The sequence below is a fragment of the Haematobia irritans genome, chromosome 2 (genome assembly GCF_050003625.1).
Source record: "Haematobia irritans isolate KBUSLIRL chromosome 2, ASM5000362v1, whole genome shotgun sequence".
Taxonomy (NCBI): domain Eukaryota; kingdom Metazoa; phylum Arthropoda; class Insecta; order Diptera; family Muscidae; genus Haematobia; species Haematobia irritans.
Window position 1 is genome coordinate 83,511,858 of NC_134398.1, and position 6,000 is coordinate 83,517,857.

Consider the following 6,000-nt stretch of genomic DNA (forward strand, 5'->3'; position numbering starts at 1 on the left):
CCTAACGTAGTGGATTATACTTTAGCGACACCACTTTTCGACAAAAAGTTTGACACTCTAATTCCCAACAGTGAGGCGTGGTGCACACAGGCCCGGGGAATAAACGATATATAGATTTCTACACTGATGGCTCCAAATTGGATGGACAAGTGGGTTTCGGAGTATACACACAAAAATTTTTTTTTGATTTCAATCACGAAAATCGCGGATTCAATCATTTTTTTAATTGAAATGTCTTCAATCACGAAAATGATAGTATCAATCACCCATTATGATTGAAAACCAACACGATTTTCAATTAAAAATTTAATTGACTTTTGTCACGGAATCAATTAATTGTGTGATTGAATCAATTAAAAACGTGATTGATTTTTAACATATAATTCAATCACAGTTTTAATTGAATCAATCAAACTTTTAAATAATTTCGCCGCAAAAATCAATCAACTATTTGATTCATTCAATTAAATAATTAATTGAAATTGGCTATAAATTTCATTCAAAAAAATTATATATTGCACCCCCAAAATCGTATTTAGTTTTATTTTAAATAAAAGAAAATATGTGTTTCTTATTAAAAATATTCAATATTTTATTATTTTTTGAATTATGCAATATAAATTTGGTTCTTCTCAATTGTGTGTTTTGTTCTAGCATAACTTACACATACAATTACTATCAATAACAACTATAGGGTGAAAAAATAAACTATATAAATCATTATCGTTCTTATTATAATAATCATATCAGCATGTTCCTTCTAACATGTAGATGCGCCTAGATTTCCAATAAATCAGCAGCCTGTAAGCTAAATTAGCTTTTCTGAAAGTAAACAGAATAATTCGAATTTTATTTTGTTCAATTAAAAGTTAATTTTGTTAAACATTACCTGCATAGAATATCAAGTTCAATTCTTAGTTCCAGGTTACAGATTTATAATCTTCTTTTGCAGTTGTAGTCTTTTAGCATAAAAAGGTGTATTAAAGAGCTCGGTAATTTAATTCCTTTCCAAAATGTCCACACATTGACAATGTAATATTTGGTATTATATTGATGATAACTTGCAAATTCTGGAAATAGAAAAAAATATAAATGGAAAATACATATTTTTATTATTTTCGGATATTTTTCATATTTTTAAATGCAAAAGAAAGAACTTTTTAACCATTACATAATTCAGCTCATTAGTTTATATATCAGACATACTGCTCTCTACTTGGGTTCAAACTGAAAAAGGCAGGTAAAACAAAAATTAATTTAATGCCAACGCTACTTCGCAACTTGAAGGTGAATCTTCCAACAAACCCATACCACTCTTGGTTTTAAGAAAACTAGGAGTGAAAAAATTTATAATTTTAAAAGATCAATACGGTACCCACCTTTTGATTGCAAACATATTCTTATATATTTGACAAAATTATGGAGTTGATGGGATTGATTGGTCCATTTAACGAAATAAAATTGGGCACTAAAAGACAGTTTAATGTAAACAGGCTTCAATGGAAAACGGTATTCACATTTCACAATTTCTTACCTTTAATAAACGTAGATTGTTTTCCATTTTTACAATACCACAAAACACAAACACAGGTAATTTCAAATGCGTTCTCTCATATATTTTTTTCAAACCTTTACCACGTGGCCGTTTGTTGTTGCACACTTTATTTATTTCAACCCTTTGCTATGATTTGTTATTGCGTTCAAAATATTTATGCACACATTTTGAATGCAGCAGACAGAATGTCGCCAATCATGTTTTTCAATTTACGCGAAAAACAAAAACCCAACCGTTCGTTACGAGTTACTTCCACAGACTGATCTCTCCATCATACGTTGTTGAATAAATACCCATTCTCTTGTTCTCTTTTCGCTCTTTCCATAGCTCAAAATTATTCAATTTCAATGACAAAGGTGATTGGATCAATCACATGTGTAATCGGAAACGGAAAAATTTTCAATCACGTTTGTAATTGAAAATTATTTCCGAATTGATTAACAAATTGATTGAATCAATTAATATTTTAGTTGGAAAGGTAACAAATATCAATCATTTTTTTAATTGGTTTTTATTCGGATTTGATTAAATAATTAATTGAATCAATTAACATATTAATTGAATACGTTTCCAAATTCAATTAAGTGTTTAATTGAAAAAAATTTGGTTATAATTTTTTGTGTGTATTCTAAAGAAATGAAACTTCGAATAGCGAAAAGATTACCTAATCACTGTAGTGTTTTTCAGGCTAAAATATTAGCAATAAGAGAGGTGGCGAATCGGCTGAGAAGTAATGTTCCACAAAATGTTGGCATTAATATATACTCAGACAGTCAACCTGCAATAAAATCCTTGGACTCTGAGTTCCTTAACTCGAAAACGGCCATCCACTGCCGCAAATCTCTCAATGAGATGGCTGAGCAGCACAATATTCACCTAATATGGGTGCCATAGAAACATACCGGGGAACTGCGAAGAAGGCTGTTATGATGGCAAATGTTCGATGGGAGAATTGGAAGGGTTGTAACGACACCAAGCAAATATGGCCCCATTTAACCCTAGCTTTTACATTGAACACTGGTTGGAAAACCAAATAAGTTCTGAACAGTTTCAAGCAACAACCGTTACAATCATACAAAATAAATCGCCTATTTCAATAACGTTACTTTACAGCCCTCCACGGCATAATGAATCGTACCGCCAGCTACTGGAATCACATAAATACCGATTTATTATGGGTAGGGACTTCAACGCAAAACATACCCAATGGAGTTCTCGCCTAATATCACCAAAAGGTAAAGAACTTTTGAAAGCGATGAATAGTACTGATTGTCATGCCGTATCGACAGCAAAACCGACCTATTGGCCATCCGACGCAGCAAAAACACCGGATCTAATAGACTTTTTCATAATATGAAAAGTAGCTACCAACACAATCATGGTATTTGTCGGATATGACCTGAATTCGGACCATTCGCCCATTTATCTAAACCTACAAGGGCAAGCATTACAAAACACAAATTCTCCAAGCCCTGTAAACAAATATACAGATTGGGACTATTTCAAATACTTAATCACATCTACCACTAGATTCAATCAAATAGAAAATATAAATGATTTAGAAAATGAGGTTCACATATTTACAAAACTAGTTCAAGATGCAGCTTGGAAAAGTACTCCACCACTGCCAGCTATACGTATGTCAAAATCGTATCCTTCTGAAATTGTAGAACTCATTAAAAAGAAACGGAGAAAAAGATGGCAGTTGTCTCGATCGCCTGAGGATAGAAGATTACTGAATAACATCACACAAAAAAACAAGCAGAATAATCTGTAAATTTAATTAACAAAAGTTGAAAATGTCGTTACAGATCTTAACATATGACAAACAGACGGATTATTCAATTTGGAAAGCGACACGTATGTGTAACAGGCCGATAACTCACAAATCACCAATCCTAACGCCAAATGGTGAATGGGCAAAGAACAATTCTGAAAAAGCAAAACAGTTCGCGAGTCATTTGTGTAAAATATTTTCAAGTAATGTTTCTCATACAAACCCAACAACAACATGTGCTCATACAAATAACGCATCATATGAGGAAAATACGCATCTTAACAACTTTCCACTAGAAAAAATAACAATACAGGAAGTGGTTAACCAAATAAAATATTTAAACACACGAAAGTCGTCAGGATTCGACTTAATATGTTTGTTTTATGTAAACATATTATATGTTTGGAAGCAGTTTGAGCTCAAAAATATTATATGCTTGGAAGAATTTTCCCCAAAGAAGATTGTGTTCATTCCCTCACATAATTTTCACTTCCACGAAATTTGTTAGTTCTTGGCACCTTTGTCTATAATATAAATAATGTTGAAGAAATTATTCAATTTTATACATTTTTTAAATTTTACCTTTCGCCTGGACGGAGAATCGAACCGAGGACCATACAGTTTGTAAGCTAACACACTATCCACTGGGCTATGTAGCTGTTATAGTCACCAATAGACAATTATCGTTGTAAGTTACATTTCTATAGCATAGTTCGCAGCGCCCACGAGCCCATGCAAACATAACATTATTTAACAGAAATATACATTTGTTGGTCACGTGGAGCAGTGGTTAGCATGTCTGCCTTGCATGCAAAGGGTCGTGGGTTCAATCCCTGTTCCGACCGAACATCATTGTTTGTTTAATTTACACATTTATATTTATACTATATTAAATTTTTATAATGAAACTTCGAAATGTGGGTTATTAAAGATTTAGAGTCAGAAAGGAACAGTGCTTTATGTAAACGAAATGGACTGAGGTTTTGGATAAAATATTATTTTTTTATTGCAAAAATAACAATTTTGTAACAAAAAACTGTTTTTGGTATAAAAGTTTGAAATTTTGGAAGGAATTCAAAAACTCTAACAAAAGAAGAACGTGGAGTCGAGTATAAACATACAAAAATAATTTCATAATATACACATTAATTTATTTAGTCGTGAACAGTTTTTTACTAGCATTTAACACAATTTTAAATGCATTTAAAACTTATCGTGTTTTGTACTTAAATTAATTTTTATACCCACCACCATAGAATGGTGACGGGGGTATAATAAGTTTGTCATTCCGTTTGTAACACATCGAAATATTGATTTCCGATCATATAAAGTATATACATTCTTGATCAGGGAGAAATTCTGTCCGTCTGTCTGTTGTAATCACGCTACAGCCTTCAATAATGGCGCTTTGTCCTGAAATTTGGCACAGATTCGTCTTTTGTTTGCAGGCAGGTCATGGGCTATATCGGTCCAAGTTTTGATATAGTCCCCATATATAAAAAATATAAAAAAAAATCTAGATGTATTTTAGGACCATCCAAAAGTGTACCGAAAATGGTGCCTATCGGTCCATATTTTGGTATAGCCCCCATATGGACCGATTTCCCGATTTTGCTTCTTGTGCGTCTAGAAAGCGTATTTTCTATCCGATTTGCCTGAAATTGGAAATCTAGAGGTATTCTAGGGCCATAAAGAGGTGTGCCGAAAATAGGGTGCATCGGTCCATTTTTTGATATAGCTCCCATATAGACCGATCTCCCGATTTTATTTCTTGGTCTTCTAGAATCCGTAATTTTCACCCAATTTGCCTCAAATCGGAAATCTAGAGGTATTCTAGGACTTTAAAGACGTGTGCTGAAAATGGTGAGTATCGGTCGATGTTTTGATATAGCCCCCATATAAACCGATCTCCCGATTTTATTTCTTGGGCTTCTAGAATCCGTAGTTTTTATCCAATTTGCCTGAAATTGGAAATTTAGAGGTAGTCTAGGACCATAAAGGGGTGTGCCGAATATATTGAGTATCGGTACAGTTTTTGATATATATATAGCCCCCTTATAAACCGGCCCTCCGATTTGGGGTCTAGATTCTAGAACTACAATTAAATGTGCTGAATACTGTGTGTATCCTTCCATGTTTTGTTATAGCCCCCATTACACCGAACTCCCGATTTAACTCCTAGGGTTTCTAGAAATTGTAGTTTTTATCCGATTTGCCACAAATTGAAAATATAGTGGCATTTTAGACCCATAACAAAGTGTATATGATTTAGTTTTATCGGTCCATTTGGTAAGACCTCCATATAGACCGATTTCATTTATTGAGGGTATAGAATCATAAAAATTGCTTGAAACTGAATGCAAAATTTTCAGATTTTACTTCTCGTAGTCGTTTAAATAATTGGGATGAAAATCCACAGATTATAGATTTCAAATCAAGGCGTTATTTCATCATTTTCTTGCACTTACAAGAGACGTTTATGATTCCTCTAAAACTCAAACAAAAAATGGTTCTTATAAATTCTGAATCAGATCTAGTCTTCATAGGTAAAATCTTTACATTTATCTGTGGGAAACGTACTGGTTGAAATGATCTGCTTGGGAAAATATCTGTCATCAAACCCCCCTGAAATTTTGAAAGGAAATTATTATATTTGATTCATGGTGGT

The 6,000-nt window shown here is 32.9% G+C and overlaps 1 long non-coding RNA gene across 1 annotated transcript; it reads right to left on the reverse strand.

Annotated features, from left to right (window-relative positions):
* Nucleotides 1-563: 563 nt before the first annotated feature.
* Nucleotides 564-983, reverse strand: LOC142223104 (uncharacterized). Its single transcript, XR_012718567.1, has 2 exons — nt 890-983; nt 564-822 (listed from the first exon to the last, which is right to left on the reverse strand). It is a non-coding gene; the product is annotated as an uncharacterized LOC142223104 (long non-coding RNA).
* Nucleotides 984-6,000: the final 5,017 nt, after the last annotated feature.